The following is a 12,091-nucleotide window of genomic DNA, read 5'->3' as shown; positions in this document are numbered from 1 at the left end:
AAAATATTTTTTATAATATTTTTCATCAATGTCCTTAGAATATAAGATAGCAAAATTCTAAAAGAAAAAAAATAATATATTTCATGATTTTTTAAAAAAAAATTGTTACTCATATAGTACTACTGTTACATAATTATATGTATAAAATTCATATAACTAATGTAAAGTACATTTTTTACATACTAGACTTTTAATAGACATTTAATGTTGCAAAAAATTGGGTTGGCTCATTATTGTAGAAGATTAGAAGAACTCGTGTCCCCAAAAAAGTTTTATGACATTGTGGGGCTATTTTCTAATTATTAATAACAAAAATGGTTTAAATTCAGAAAACATTATGTCTAGTGGTCAAAACTGAAAATGAATATAAACTCACAAATTACTGATAAATGTCAGAGCCTGTCAAAAGTACAAGGAATCCTAAACACCTTTTTTAGACAGGTGCAGACTAAAATTTACTGAATTTTTTATCTATACAATAGCAATCGCCAAATATTAATTCACTTCCCTATCAAAATGAATCAAATAATTTAAACAACAAAGAACAACTTTAACTGTAATAAAATTTTACTAAAAGTGAGAGATAATAGCATACCATTTGGCAAATAGATGCCAAGATGAATTGAAATGTAGTTTTTTATTTAATCAAAAAATAATTTGAAAAATACCCTTCATAAATTGAATCACTTGTCAATACAAATATTTAATATAAAAAATAATATCAAAGTACTTCTAATACAATATGGCAATAATTACTAACAATTAAATATATCAAGTAAAATAACAATAAGAATACATTAAAATTTTAACGAAAAAAACATTTTCAATATTCAAGGTAAAAACTACGAATCATCTGGACTACACTATGTTTAGATATAGAAAAGAAAATGAGAACTATGGGTAATATTGTAAATACACGAAAGATAACATTTTCCTCCTTGTTTTCTTGCTTGTTGCTTCTGCAGGATTGGCTTCGCCAATGGACAACTTTCTCTTTGTACCAGGCCTGCATTCCTGTGGTGTACACAATGAACGGGGCAATAAACATAAATAGATCTGCAAACTAAGAAAACCAAAAAATATAAAACACTTTATCATGCTGGAGAGGAATAATATGTATGACTACAACAGTCGTGGCTATAATCCCAATATGGTCTTTTGCATAATAAGTACTCAAACCAGTTGCATACATACTAAAATAATCATCCAACATACTACTACGAATAGTTTTAATGAACAGATATCACCTTTTGTGCATCTATGTCTCTTTGCAGAAGTTCGGCCATGCTCCAGGTAGACGGCGCTTGTTCTGAGTCCTTGTGGGCCGTTTTTTTTTTCATCCCTACCCTTGTCAAATTGTTGGAATAAAGCAAGAAATCACAATTACATGAATATCACACCACATTGCCAACCCCACAAGGAAGAATAAATTAACAAATTATTAACCCTAATTAAAGCAATGATATCCTATGTTTTACCAACTCAAGTAGGTACTTACCTTGGGTGGTGTGGCAGTTTTCTGTGTCCATTTTTAGTTTTCTTTTCCGAAAATTGGTTGTGAACATTTATGCCTTGCTTGTTCGATATATTCTTTGCTACTTGCTCCTTCCTTAGGTGTTTCACCTACCTTTGACTTGTTCATGATGCATCCCTATGTGTTCAATGTGGGACACAGTAAATAGCAAAAATAAACTTAAACCACGAAAAACATTGACTACGTCATTCACATCACAGATACCATTTGTATTCAACTTCAGTCTAAACATGAAATCATTACGGATTGTACTTGGGAGATAACATTGTTGGCCTTGTTATCAAGTTCATCAGCGGTCCATGCAGCAACCCATGGCTCTGGTGCATGACATGCATTTAACGGACCATACTTCAAGCACTAAAAAGTACAGAACCTGGATAATAGTAGTTCACATTTAACAGTTATAACATAAGTCATATATGCAAGAGAAAGTTATTTAAACTATTTGTGATAGTAGCAAGACGAATATGCATCTTCCACATCTTGCAACCACTTCAATATCTTATATGGCCAATTGAATCTTCTGGGGTTTGAGAAATCCAAAATCGGTGGGATGTGCTATGGAGAGATAGTCTGTTGGCTTGTTGAGCAAAGAAACATTTTTAACACTACTAGGTTAAAGTGTCATCTAAAAGCCATCTATTGTTCCTCGGTTTCCGTTGAACAAGCATAGACGAAGTCCTGCAGTTGTATTGTTGTTTTCTTTTGGAATTGTCTCTTAATTGCAACATGGGATGCATTCTTCTTGTTTAGTTTTGGGATGTCGTCCCCTACATTAATGAAACATAGTAGAATAATCAATCACTTATTGTATAGGCAAACCCAAAAAACATGCACAATAACTATCACATGATATAGAACTGCTACTGACCTGTAGAAGGAATGCCTAGTACCTTGCTGATCAGCTCAGCGGTAATGTGGATGTCCCCTACGTCCACCCTCAGTGTGTTCGAATTCACATCATAGACCCTTGCAAGTTGAAACACGATACTTTGCTTCACATGCCAGTATGGTATCTGTCTCAGGAAATCAAATCCGATAGCCTCAATCTTAGCCAACTTTGCGTTCTTGTTATGTTGTTCTAAGTGAGAAAACAAATTGCTCATGTAGCAAGGTGAGCAACACGCACGAAAACTACTATGCTATTTAAACCAAACTTTTGCAAAACTTCCGCGCTAAGATTAAATCAATTACAACCATCTAGAACAACAACTTACACAACACGTTCCAATCCAATGAAATTGCAACAACGAAGTTCTTCAATATGAACAATCAAATACCTCAGTAAGATTCATTGCATATACAACTAGTAGCGAGAGAAATAGTTATCATCACATTAAGAAATTAATCCACTCACTTATGGTAGATCGTCGACGACGGAAGGTGTTTGGGGGCCGTAAGAACAAGAGGTCGACCCATTCAACGAGAACGGCTTCAACGGACTAACGCAGGCTGCAGGCGGATGTAGGGCGTGCACACTGGTCTCGGTACTGCGCTGAGGCGAGCTGCGACCCAAGCTCCTGCCATGTGCAACTTAGTCGACGATGAGGCCCTCCGATGAATGCCACGGAATACCCGTGACGGAAAGCAGGGGCTAATCGAACTGGCTGCTGACGGCGACAGAAGAGACGCACGCGGGAGGGTGAGCAGTGCAAGTGTGATTGACGCCAATAGAGGTGCGGGGTCACTCGACACCGCTGCGGTGGGATTGTCAGGGGAGGTCCTCGAGGGTTGGGTGGGAGGGTTGCCGTTGGTGCACAAATAAAGGGTTGGAAAATTTTGAATTAGGGATTATATGGTTATAATTAAAACAAAACTGAATGAGATTTTTGAACTTAGGGTAAAATGTGGGTTAATTTTTATTTTCAACTTATATTGGACTAAATAACCAGTCTATTGTAAACATTGTAAAGATACTCCGTTGTCTTTTTAGCGGAATTTAAACACAAATTATGTATACTATTCACCAAAATACTAAATCACGAAATCTTATAAATGAGAAGTAAAAAGATGAAAATTATCAAAAATTTAGAATTATTATGCGACAAAAATTTCTTCCATTACAAATCTCAAATTAACATCTTTAAAAAATTAGATAAAATAAATATATAGGTCAAATTTTATACCAATTTAATGATAAATAAATAAAAAATGATGTTTAAAGATGTCTGTTATACATAAAATTAAAAAAAATTTCTTTTTTCTCTCTCATTCTATATATTTTCTTACTTTTTTAATAAATATAAAAAATCTGATTAGGATATTAATAAGTGAATGGAAGGAGATACCTTCAAAAATTAGACTTTGGCCTCTTTAAAAAAAATAAAACAAGTCCAACATCTGATGGAAGACACCTAAATTTAGTTTGATATTTATTTTTAAACAGATAATGACTTCAAGTTTACTTAATGAAATAGGAGACGGAAAATGTTACAATAATATTAGATGAAAAATTATTATTATACAACATTGTACAATTAAAGTACAAACTTTTTAATATTTAAACTTTAGACATATTTTTGGGACATTAATATAAATATATATTTTTTTATTTATTGGTTATACAAATTTTTTTCACCGAATTTCGAACTTTTTGGTATGCCATAGTTGTACAATAATGGAATAGAATCAAGCAAAATACGAAAATTAATAAAATGTAAAAATAAAAATTTAATCATCATTAATTTTATAATTTATATCATAAATAAATTTTCTATTATTTTAATTTAATAATAATTAAACTCAAATTTTTAAGAATTTCATTAATATATATTTTTAGGGTGTATGATAAATNCATAAGAATATATATTAAATTTATAAATTCAAAAAAAATTTTTATTGAACCTATTTATTAAGGGTGAGCACGGGTAGCGTGTACCTGATTACCCATCTGAATCCGAACCAAACCAATTAAATTGGTTCTGGAATCAACGGGTAATTGGGTCCAACCCAAACCAAACCGATGACCTTTGTTAGTAATTGGTTTGGGTATCGGTTTTGGGAGTGCGGAACCCGAACCAACCTGCGAATCCGATCATATATTAATTAAATAAAAAAATAAAAAATATATATATGGCTTTTCTATTAGACAATGATTATTCACTATTAATATGTTTAGATTTTAATGAGTTTAGTTTTTACTGTATTTAGTGTTTAACATGTTTGGATTATTTCTATTGATGTTACATGTTTATTGTACTTGTTAAATTTTTAAAATAAAAATTTAGTTTTTTTTTATGAATTTCAAAGCCATCGGGTATCCAATTATCCGAACCGAACCAATCCGTTCTTAATCGGTTTGGTTTGGTTCGGGTATATGTACAAAAAATTGCAAATCCGAACCAATTATATTTTGATTGGTTCGGTTCTAATTTTACCATAAACTCGAACCAAACCGACACGTGCTCACCCCTTTTATTTTGTATTCATTAAATGAAAATATTTAAAATTTTTCACTAATAATAAATTTATCATCCTATAACATACATTGAAAAGAAGGTTATTTTTGTAGTGGAATTCCAACGTGTCATCCCTTATGTTCATTCTGAGTTGTTATCAAGATATCAATGTTTTTACTCTTCACTCATCATGACCCTTATTATCATACCACTCCTACATGAAACCATTTTCATTACACTTCACATCTTATGACAGTGTAAAGTTTTTCTATCATATTTTTAAGCTTGCTATATCTGATATTTTAGTTTTTGTAATTTTAAATTCAAATTCAAAATTAAAAAAGGAGATCTCTCCATTCTCTGTTTCCAGTTTTTTCTCTTCCTCCTCAAAATTAAAAAAAAAAGATTCTCTCCATTATTTTTTCCTCATCCGTTCACTTATTCTCTTCTTCTTTAGTTCTTATTGGTCTCCTTCGTTCACTTTCTTGAGACACACCCCCACTATCAGGCAAAGGCACGAAGCTTTGTAGGGAATCTACTTCAATCATGGATTCGTAACACTTTGCGATGACAAGTTATGTGTGTTCCTTATTATTTGATCTAATGTATATCTTCTAATTATGGTAATATTTGACATATTATTGTTGTTTTGCATATGCGTCTTTGATTGGTATGTAGCTGTTCATGCAGAAAAGTCAGAACCTCATTGTTGTTTGTTACGGATCGGACCTACGGATTTCACACCCGGAATAACACCCCGAACCCGATTACCCGAGTTCGAACCACATCAGCCTTCCAGAAGGCCCAAAACTGGCCCACTGAAGCTCCTAACTAACTTTCGAAGTCAAACGCCTCCCTTATCTTAGCCAAACAAGATAAGATAAGATATTCGCCATCACTTATAAATAGAGGACCCAGGTCCCTCCAGGTATTCACTCATTCCACACACCTTATTCCTCTTAGATCCATTCTGACTTGAGCATTGGAGTGTCTTTGTAGGTACCTCCCCCCTCATCGCTCCAATCAAATAATCAGGCATCCGTACCGACCCGCAAGCTCCCGATCCATCTCTCAACCCGTAAAGAAAACATCTCGTACATTGGTACCATCTGTGGGGACTTGTAACGTTGGGATAAAATGGCGGACGAACTCGAAGAGCAAACTCCGAGCTACCACGATAACTTGCGAACAAGGAACCCGTCTCCCAAACACCAAGAAGCTACACCCCGTGGAAGGATAGCAAGCGTTATTCGCCAGACCACTCTAGTGCATAACAAAGAAAACAGCCCATCATCGTCAAGGCACGACACCCCAAAAACCTGGGAGAAAAAGCAGCTCAGATAATCCAAGACCTCTGCCTCTGATTGCAAGAACTCGAGGGCCGAGTTGCAACCAAGGAAAAGCGCAACGCCGAAAATGGAAGTCACGCAACCTCCAGGTCAAGATCTCGCCATGAAACCAGGAACGGCAGGTCGCCAAAACGGCGACATTCCAAGAGGTACAATCGCAGCGTCTCCCGTGACCACGTACATGATAAGATGCTTGAACGACGACATTGCAAGAGGTATGATCGCAACATCTCTCGTGACCCAGCTCATCAACATGATCAACATGACACGGACGACGATCGACGACACTGAGAGGCCAAATGCACAAGGAGCGACCATGTGATAATGGGAGTTACTCCCTTCACTGAAAGAATCCTGAAAGCAAAACTCCCTAAAGGCTTCGACAAACCCACGGATATGGAGTACGACGTAACCAAGGATCCCCAGGAACACCTAACGGCCTTCGAGGCTAGGATGAACCTGGAAGGGGCTGCTAATGCGGTCTGATGTAGGGCCTTCCCGGTAACCCTAGCTAGGCCCATGATTAAATAGTATAACGCCCTCCCTAACGGATCCATAACAGGTTTTCACGATATCTCACGGAAATTCATGGCCCAATTCACCACCAGAATCACAAAAGTTAAACACCCCATTAGCTTGTTAGGAGTTACCCAAAGATAGGAAGAGTCCACGAGGAAATACCTCGATCGTTTCAGCGACGAGTGTTTAACTGTCGACGGACTCACGAACTCAGTCGCAAGCCTTTGCCTAACTAACGGGCTCATGAATGAAGACTTTCGAAAACACCTCACTACCAGACCGGTGTGGACCATGCACGAGATCCAGAGAGTCACAAAGGAGTACATAAACGACGAAGAGGTAAGCCAAGTCGTAGCCACCAATAAATGGCAGCACGGCCGCACACAACACGGCAGAATAGCACCTCGACATAACCCCCCCACAAGAGAAAACCAGAAGGAACAATTCAAACCAGCAAACGTAAACCGACCCCCAAGAGTTAGAAAATTCTCTAACTACACACCTCTGACGGTTCTGATCACCGATATATACCACCAAATAGCAGATCGAGGTATTCTCCCAAAGGCCCGACAACTCAAGGAAAGAACGGGCGGCAACAAGACCCTATACTGCGACTACCATCGAGGATATGGACATAGGATACGAGACTGTTTTGACCTAAAAGACGCCCTCGAGCAATCCATACAAGACGGCAAGCTCCCCGAGTTCGCCAAAATTATTAGGAAACCAAAACGCGCGAAAAAAGAGGGATCTTCAGAAAGAGAAGTGCGTAACCCGAGGACACAGAGACAAGGCCTCAGGGAAACCCCAGAAACAGACCAGACCATCACCGTGAACATCATCACGGGTAAAGACACCCCGGGAAAATCAAAATCAACACTCAAAAAGGATCTCAAGATCTTGGCAGTCAGAAACTAAAACCCATCTGTCACCGCCGATAAAACGATAACATTCTCCCCCGAGGATTGCCAGCACGGCACCTCAGTAGAAGACGCCCCCTTCGTCATCTCAGCAAAGATCAGAACTGGGCTAGTCAGAAGAATACATGTAGACATAGGAGCAGACTCCAACATCCTCTTCAGAGGAGCCTTCGACAAGCTAGGACTCCGCCGTGACAACCTCCAAACACACTGCAACAGAGTCACCTGACTCAGAGATAACTTTATCAAGCCAGATGGTTCCATCGTCCTACCCCCTACCATAAGGACAGGAGACCAAAGAAAGACGATCCTATCCGAGTTTGTGATCCTCAAGGATTCCACCGCCTACAACGTTATCCTCGAAAGAAAAACAATTAACGATCTCTCCGTCATCATCTTCACAAAATTCTTCCTCATAAAGTTCATTGCAGAAGACGGCTCCATCAGGACAATCCACAGAGATCGGGAAAATCGCAGTAGAATTCGACAACACTAGCCTAGCCCTACGGAAGAAATTTCGCGACGCGACCAGCATATTCTTAGCCGACCTGGATGCCTGACATGATGGACAACCCAGACCAGAACCAGAGGGAGACATGGTGAAACTACAAATAGGGCAGACCAAAGAAGAATATATCTTCATCAACCGGAACCTCCTATACAACCTCAAGAAAGATCTCTCTCATCTCCTAAGATGAAGCAAAGACTTGTTTGCATTCACGCCCGCTCACACGCAAGGGATAGATCCCCACCTAATGTCCCATCAACTAGCCATAGATCTCAAAGCCAAGCCCGTGGCTCAGAGGAGACAAAAAATGTCCCCCGACCGAGCTTCCAAAGTAAAGAAACAGGTTAAAGCCCTCTTTGAAGCAGGCTTTATCAGGGAACTGCCCTATACGACCTGGTTGGTAAACGTCGTCCAAGTCAAAAAAGCTAATGGGAAGTGGTGGATGTGCGTCGACTACATAAACTTAAACAAAGCTTGTCCAAAAGACGCCTTCCCCCCTGCCAAATATCAACAGGTTGGTGGACGCCGCATCCGGTCACCAATACCTCAGCTTCATGGACGCGTACTCCAAGTACAACCAGATACTTGTGCATCGACCCGACGAGGAGAAAACGGCCTTCATCAGCCTCGACAACACGTACTATTACACAGTCATGCCCTTCGGCTTGAAAAATGCCAGAGCCACTTACCAAAGACTCGTCAACAAGATATTCCGAAGCCTATCTGGTACCAAGCTCGAAGACTACATTGATGACATGCGCGCCAAGACCGAATCTGGTGAGCAACTCATCGGCGATCTCGAGCTCGTAATGAACACCTTGAGGAGACACTGAATGTGCCTCAACCCAACAAAATGCGTCTTCGGCATGGAAACAAGAAAATTCTTCGGTTTTATGATCACGCAACGTGGGGTAGAGGCAAATCCCAAGAAATGTAGAACCGTCCTTGAAATGGCAAGCCAAAAAACCTCAAAGACATCCAAAAACTTACGGGCCGACTAACCGCATTATCCCATTTTCTCGCCGCGTCGGCCCAAAAGGCAATCCCTTTATTCAAACTTATGAAGAAAGGAACCCCCTTCCAATGGGAAGCAGAATGCGAAGAGGCATCCCAACACTTCAAGAAAGTCCTAGCGGAACCCTAGTCCTTACCAAACTCAAAGCCAGAGAGATCATCTTCCTTTACCTATCTATAACGGAAGAAGCACTTACAACAGCGCTTATCCGAGAAGACGAGAATAAGGCCCAGCGACCCATCTATTTCATAAGCAAAGTCTTGCAAGACATGGAATCACGCTACTCACATTTTGAGAAACTCGCCTTCGCACTCCTCACGACATCCCGATGTCTTCGACAGTATTTCCAAGCCTACCCCATTACGGTCCAAACCGACCAAGCGGTCAGGCAAGTTCAACAAAAGCCCGACCTAGCAGGGAGGATGCTAGCATGGTTCATCGAACCTCGAAATGCGATCAAAGCGTAGGCCATGGCAGACTTCATCGCCTAGATGATGCCAGGAAGCCCCACCTTCGAAACTTGGAAGCTACACGTAGACGGCTCATCTAACACCACCTCTGGTGGAGCGAAGGTGATCTTCGAAAACCAGAACGGAATCGTGATCAAACAATCCGTCTGATATGAATTTCCGATCTCCAACAACCAAGTAGAATACGAGGCTCTACTGGCCAGACTGATGCTGGCCAAGGAAGTTGGGACCAAGATTTTGGAGGTTTGCAGCAACTCCCAGTAGTCAGCTCCCAATTCAATGGAGACTACTAAACAAGAGACCTTCTCCTCCAGCAATACTTAACTAAGGTAAAAGAGCTAATAATGGACTTTGACCAAGTAACCTTCCAACATGTCCCTAGAGAACGAAACACAAGGGCAGATCTTCTATCAAAACTAGCTAGCACAAAATCGGGGCAAAGAAACCGATCGCTAATACAAGAGGTCGTCAGAACGCCATCCGTCTCGACCCCAACCAACACGGGCCTCCTAATTTCCAGCCAGGACTCATGGACCTCCCCTATCCTACAATACCTCCTCCACGGAACATTGCCATAAGACACCAAACAGGCTACACGGATAAAAAAGGAAGCTGCCAACTACACCGTGGTAGTGGGACAGTTGTACAAACATGGATTCTCGTAACCATTGCTCAAATGCATCGAGCCCAGGGACACGGAGTACATACTCCATGAAGTCCACGAAGGCTGCTATAGTCATCACATCGGAGGGAAGACCTTGGCCCAGAAGATCATCTGAGCTGGATACTTCTGACCCATAATCATCAAAGACTTCATACAGACAGTCAAAAACTGCGACAAGTGCAAAAAGCACTCAGACTTCCACAAAGCCACCCCACACCAGCTCAACATCGTGACAGCAAATTGGCCGTTCGGAACTTGGGGCGTTGACCTCGTCGGCCCCTTCCTAACAGCCCCGGGATAACTCTGATACATCGATCATAGTTGTAGTGGACTATTATACCAAATAGATCGAAGCCAAACCCCTGGCCTCTATCACAGCAACCCAATGTCGTAAGTTCATCTAGAGACATATAATAACCCCGGTAGAACACCCCCAAACAAAGTAATAGTCAAAGGACTCAAAAAACGGCTTGATGAAGTCAAAGGACTCTAGGCCGACGAGCTCGGATCGGTTCTCAGGTCATATCGAACCACCCTCCAGAGCTCCACCGGGGAGACCCTTTTTTGCTTGACATACAGGGAAGAAGCCATCATCCCAGTCGAGGTCGGGGACCTTAGTCCAAGAAGAATTATCAGAAGCAATGACGAAGATGCCGAGCGAGACCTCACAAACGAGGTTAGGTCCATAGCCCATATGCGAGAGCTAGCCTTAAAACAAAAAAATCAAGATAAGGTACAATCACGGCGTGATGTGGAGAGACTTGTCACCCGATGATCTGGTCTTACGATGAAACGACATCAGAGCTCCCACGCCAGGGGAAGGGAAGCTCACCCCCAACTGGGAAGGCCCATACCGAGTTAAAGGAGTATTTGGGAAAGGAGCCTACAAGGGCGAAAAGCTCGACGGAACTGAGATCCCGAGAACCTGGAATGCCGCCAACTTACGACAATATTACACGTGGGCACACTCCCTTCCCTAAAAATCATGTCTTTCACTTATATTACTTTATTTTACTTTCATTGTATTCTCTTCGGGTACTCTCCCCCCCCCCAAAACGGAGAATTTTAACGAGGCCCAAACTTAATAAAATTTCATTTAAAAACACACTCGCCTTGCCCCTTCCTATACTATCGCAACGGTAAAACGACTAACGGCCAACATCAAGAATCGATCACCCTCGAGGCCTAAAAAACAGATATCCACAATAAACGACTAAACAGCCTAAAACAAACATCGTAAGTCACAACAAAAACCGTTCAGGAATAAACACAAACGGCTTGGAGACAAAAAGCCCGAATGATCGACATACACCCATAAAAAACCAAAGTTATAAAACGGCCTCAACGGCCCAGAAAGTATAAATAGAAATTAAAAATTATACACGGCTACACAAGCCAACAAAACATCAAAAAAAAAATTCACAAGTCCTGGAAACGGCAAATACAGAAGAACGTAAAAAATCCTACTCAAAGATCCATGATGCGGCCATCTTGAATAACCTTAAATGCTCCAATGACAGACACGTCGGCATCCGGGGCAAGAATTTGGGCTTGAGCCCTCATCGTCTCCTCAACCACCGCCACAGCCTCCTTTACATTAGCAAGCAACACCACCTTCTCTCCCTTCAGACCCTCAACCTCAGCCTTCAAAAACGCCACGTCGGTCTTCAAGACGCCTACCTCAGAAAGAAGTACGGCAGCTTAAGACTTGGCG

Source organism: Arachis duranensis, chromosome 2 (genome assembly GCF_000817695.3).
Source record: "Arachis duranensis cultivar V14167 chromosome 2, aradu.V14167.gnm2.J7QH, whole genome shotgun sequence".
In the NCBI taxonomy this organism is placed as follows: domain Eukaryota; kingdom Viridiplantae; phylum Streptophyta; class Magnoliopsida; order Fabales; family Fabaceae; genus Arachis; species Arachis duranensis.
Note: the sequence above shows the minus strand (reverse complement) of the source record.